Consider the following 6,000-nt stretch of genomic DNA (forward strand, 5'->3'; position numbering starts at 1 on the left):
TTCATTTTCACTAACTGAAAGTAGTTATAACATTAATATATATATTGTAATCATATTTACATAAATGAAATAAATCCCAAAAACCTGAACAGCATTTCTCAGCAAATGCTACCCGACCCACTGATTCTTTACAAAATTATCTGTTTGAAGACGAGTTCTGGTGTTTTACACAAGCAAAGGAAGGACTGTACTTGGGGAATGACTTTGGAGAAGATCAGTCTAACGCCCTACCGGTCGACCGTCTTACAAATGTAGATGATCTACTTTCCGCTTCGGAAGATGAAGCGGGTCATTAAGGGGCGATGGCCAGTGTTTTAGAGAAACTGCGAGACGGGGGGTTTAAAATCAGTCCACAGATAGGAAAGCAAACTGTACGGTACCTAGGCTGCACCTTCTCCCAGCAGGAGGAAGGACATGTCAGATGACCGACGTTCGGCATTCAGCTTCATGCCCCGCCCAGTAGACGCAAGGGGAGTGAGGGGGATAACGCGCCTGTTCCATGACTGCAGTCATTTCATACCAGGGTTCTCAGCACCAGCAGCCCCGATACAGGAGGCTATAATAACGCAGGACCATGGGGACTCAAGAAGGCCAGTGGCATATTATTCAGCGAAACAGACAGCCATTGCGGCAGCTTTAGACTGCGCCGCGAGGGCAGTGAATGAGCAAGCCGGTCGTAATGATGGGAGAACTCACACTGCACACACCCCATACCACCGGCGAGCTCCTACACACGGGAAGGCGGAGGGCAGTCACCGGCAGCTTGGGAGGCGGTTCTCATCCCCAGAGATAAATCAGTGACGACAGTTCGGGACCCTGGAACGAATCCCGCGAGCACCACCCTAACAGAGAGGGAGGCGCGCAAGTGCCAAATGGAAATAGAGCAGGAAGATATCAACGTGAAGGAAACACTTCTGCAAAGGGAAACAGAGGGAATTTTTATAGATGGATCTCGGAGTTACATAGTTGGGGAAGCCACGGAGTGGGTGGGCCGCGGTGAAGGAAACGGGAGCTTCGGGGCACTGCCTGGCGGTTCCTCAGCTCGGGTGGTGGAACTGGCGGCCCTGATAGAAACATTGCTCTACAGTAAAGGCAGACGTGTAAGTACATATACAGACAGCCGGTACATGATTATCCGATGGCCATTCACCACGACGAGGATTTGTAACTTCAACAGGGGCAGGTACCCAGCACGGGCACCTGATACAAGAAGTGCTGGAAGCAGTGAGCCTGCCTGCAGACGTGGCGGGAACTAACGTAAAAGCTCACCTGAGAGGGGAGAGTATGGAGCAGGAAGGAGATGAGCGGGCAAACACCACCGTGTAGAAGGCAGCAGGGGAGCAAAAGGCCATTGGAATTGCAATTTTGCAGGAAGAGAAGACAAAAGCCAGTTTAGTAAAAATGATATGAAGAGGTGGAAGCAGAAGAGAGGGAGAAATGGAGCAGAGAGACCAGATGGAGGAAGGCGCCGTGATGGTCCCACCCTGTATTAGACAGATACTACTGAAGTTCTATCATGGGCTGATGCACAGTATGATCACGACCCTCCGGCAGGTCTGGTGGTGTCCAGGGATGAGCGGGGTATTGAGAGCCACTGTCTAGTAATTATGGATCACTTCACCCGGTGGGTAGAGGCTTTCCCAAAAAGCGAAGGCACCGCCAGCACCGCTGCACGGATCCTAGTTCGGGAAATCCTCCCAGGGTGGGGAACCCCATTACAAGTGGACTCGGATCAGGCAGCACGTTTCACAGGGAAAGTGAAGGAAATGTGCCGACTGTCAGGGATTCAGCAGCGGCTTTCAGGAGTTCGGGAGATCAGGAATGGTAGAAAGGATGATCAAGAACACCTTGGCCAAAGTTTGGGTGAGACGGGAAAGACATGGGTTGATGTACTACCAGGAATCCTGATGAGATTACGAGCAACCACAAACCGCATGCTGGGTCTCAGCCCCTACAAGTTATTAATGGGGCGTGCAATGCGACTCGCTTATGGGGTAAATACGGGTTGCGGTGAGCCTGGGGCTTATATGGACAGAGTACCTGAAAGACCTTTGTAACCAATTTAAAGTATTGAAGGGCCGAACAACACAACAGTAGCACATTGCTGATCAGAGAGAGAGAGAGCCGGAGAGAAAGGAGATAGTCCTCCCACAGCCGGGTGACCAAGTCATGGTGAGGCCGCTGCCTGAAAGGGCAGGACCTCATGACTCGGCAAGGCAGCCAGTGCAAACGCTGGCCGCAGGTCAAACTGTACGATTCACCTTCTTGTGGCTCCCCCTGACAGGGCGGGGGATCAAGTGTACCCATAGCTGTGTAATTACCGAGAACCTAGAGATGAACGCCAGCCAGCCTCAGCAGACCTGACCACAGCAGATGGAAACAGACCCACAGCAAACGCGAAGGAGCGCGACAGAAGCCCGTGAATAGCACGTTAAAGTGAAATGGTAACGGTACTCTGCATGAAGGCTGGTTGCTGAAGGTAGATGATTAGTCGAATAGCGTAGAATGGAAAAGATATTGGGGAAAATAGATGCGGAGGGGTTTAAGTTACAGCTGAGGCATTAGTTTCCACAATTTCTGACTGAGAAAGATTGCACACAGCATCTGAAGGCAGTCACCCCGCCCCCGGCCCCCGGCCCCATTCCGAATGGGGACTGAATACAAATGAGCTGGGCCCTTTCAGCAGTCGGGCCAGCGATCGACTGGGCAGTAGGGAAGGGGATGCCACTGGGGAGAGGTGCATGCAGTCATTCAAATGGAGACCACCCCAATCCTGTCCTGTGTATCGATGAGAGGGCCTGTGAGCCTGATGCATTTCCCTGGAAAGAGAGAGTGTTAGCTACCCGAGAATGAACGGGTGAAGACGAAGGATGTGATTAAGCTGCAGCGGGCCAGCGGGGAAAGAGCCCACAGGCATACGAACAAAGACGCATTTCGAAAATCTGTTCTTCAAATTTCTGGAACTATCTCTCTGCTTAGCATTTTGTAGGTAGCGATTAGGGACGATAGGGTAGATGTAGATGCACATAAAATAATTGGGGAGGGGCTATTCCAAAGCAGAGCATTTTGCCGCCCTGTTTAAGTAAATCCTCCCTAAGGTTAGCTTTTCCCGGTACACATTTAATTTTGATCCCACAAACCCAGGAAGCACCACATAGACCTGATGTCCAGTTTTAATCGCAAGATTGGTGAATTAAGCTGGGAGCACATCACTTTTGAAGTAGGTTAGCCCTAGGATGGGGATAGGCTTAGTAGGAACGTCCCTGATCGGTATTTCTCTGTACGGGTACTAATACTGGGGATGCTGGAAATCTGAAATAAAGTCAGATGTTGCTGGAAATACCCAGCAAGTCAGGCAGCATCCGTGTAGAGATGCACAAGACCAACTTGTGAAGATCCTTGTAATCAAGCCATTTAAAACTCAAAATCAAACTTTGAAAGGATTTGATTCATACTGCATGGGTGTGGGGAGAGGGTTAATGAGTGGGGCAGGCACTGGATATTTAACGCTATGACATTCCCAGCACCTGGGTTCACTTCAAATGGAAATTTTGCTAACGCTGATCGTCATTATCCAAAAGTGCCTTGAGACATTTGAAATAAGCGACACTTTGACATTAAATTCGGACATTGTACAAATTGTGTTGCTTCTTTGCACTTTTTCCTGTCACTAGGCCTATCGCAAGCATGCCCGACTGGCGGAGTTGGCGCCCAGTGTAGGCCAGCGTCTCCCAGCATGAACCTCGCCAGTGCGGTCGTTACTCCCTTCTATACGCGAGGGATTAATCTATTCCAGATCGGAAGACAAACCACGTGAACGCACATCCTCCACCACGGGCAAATTTCTAAAATTGGCATGTTACCATGAAACCATGGTCAAAAAGCAACAATCTTTCTGTTGCCAAGGCATATTTCACAGGAAACAGAACTGCATCTAGAATTGAACGATCAGAACGGATTCTCGAGCTTTTCACACTGGCTCACCAGGTAGTGATAGCCGTGAAGGGAACCGGGTTATTTTCTCCATGTACCTGTTTACTTCGTGCTATCCATAACTCCCATTCACTGTGCACGATGAAACGTGAGGTGGGTCACCGCAGGGCGATGCTGACGGGCAGCTGGTCCAAGTTCAGCCGCTGGGGTGGTCGGATGGAGTAATACTGTAACGCGGCGACTCTACCACGCCTCACACAAACAGGGCATGATGCGTCTCTCTGTCTCTCTCTCTCTCACACGCACACACACACACACGCGATAGCAGTATGTTTGATTACCACACTAAAATGTACGCCAAATCAGTCTCTCAACCAAAAACACGGGTTAAAAACTCGCAGCACACACTTCCCGTCCACATTATTCTTTATTTTTTCAGTAGTTCTGGGACAGTTATACACTTCATAGAAATAATCTGTTTTAGGAGCTTCTCACGCTCCGTACAAGACATGACTATAAAAAGGCAGCAACGTTTTACTGAAAAATAAGCATTTGTATAATGCGTTTCTCTTCGTATACAAATTAACAGGAAACTATTTCATTTACAAATATTCCATACTGCTATGAAACCTTTTCAATATAGAAAAAACCCAGACTCTGTGATGTACAGCAAATCGAAACCACACTGTCACATTCATCACTTCTCAGCAGAGGTGCTCCAGACTGTCACCACAGGAGCTCTTTAGTCAGGACTGTGAACAGGGAGCCCTGCCAGCACTGCGGCTATTCCCTTTCACTGCCTGACACGGCGCTGGGCTAATAGCTCCCTTTGTCAGCAAGACAAAGTGCGTGCGGGGAGGTTTAGACACGACCGCCGTGACTCACTTTCGTCCAGGCGTGAGCAGCTCCCCCGTGTTTCTATAATGTAGAGATCACACTAAGGATCCCAGCAACGCTGGGATGTGCGCCTCTACGCAGGAGGTCAATGGGATGGATGGAAGTCCGTTTTTTCGCCGCTTGCCGGGATTGTCCTGCATCCGAACACCCCCCCCCCCTCCTTCCCCCGAAAGCCACCCACACCATGTCCCTTCAACAGATGCACAGAAGGTGCAAAGACAACGATCCTAAACGGTCTCAGACTCCAGCGCAGAGGAGGAGGTGAAATAGCCGGATACCATTTCTGAACGCTCTATGTTGAACAGCCGGAGACTGCTACAAGAAATTGGATACGTTATGGGAATGATATCTGTACAATTGGAACAGTCGTGACAATTTCACAATCAACTAAACCTCCAAATACACTTGTTATTGCACAATCATAATTGACCTCGTTAGTGGCAGGGTCAGTCACCTTTTTGAGAGTCAAAGCTGCACCCTCCGTAGGTGATCTCGCATCCCTCTCTATCCCGCCAGGCCTAAACATTGCTTGGATTGTCACTGTTAATGATTGGGTTGGAGCCGTTGTGAGCAACACTGAATGGTGTCCATATTAATGCCCGCTCAAATATCGTCATTTCGATCACACTACGCGGAGAATTAACCCGCTCCATTCTGCTGGTCCCATTCCAAGTGCTGGCGGGTGATTATGAGGTACAATTCGGCCTGAATCGCCTGCCCAACAAGCCCATTTACCTACAGCGACAGTATTCGCAAATCCTTTCTACCTGCTTAATTTTAGTCTCTACGAACGGGTTAGCTAGGAGAACCTGTTGTCTTAAACGACACTCACAGGAACCACCCTCTCTGTGCGGCCCGATTTCACATCCAACAAGCAAAAGCTTCCTCAAGATCAAAGCCAACAGTAAATCTGCAGATGTTGGAATGAGCAACACACACAAAATGCTGTGGGAATTCAGCAGGCCAGGCAGCATCTACGGAAAAGAGTATCGACATTTCGGACCGAAACACTTCCGCAAGTCCTGCTTGTGTCCCGAAACGTCGACTGTTCTCGTTTCCACAGATGGTGCCTGGCCTGCTGAGTTCCTCCAGCATCTTGGGTGTAAGGATTCCATTACCAGCTCTCGGTAATGGCCCGCAGCGAACGCGGAATTACTGGCGGATACACTG

The sequence above is a fragment of the Mobula hypostoma genome, chromosome 27 (assembly GCF_963921235.1).
Source record: "Mobula hypostoma chromosome 27, sMobHyp1.1, whole genome shotgun sequence".
Lineage (NCBI taxonomy): Eukaryota > Metazoa > Chordata > Chondrichthyes > Myliobatiformes > Myliobatidae > Mobula > Mobula hypostoma.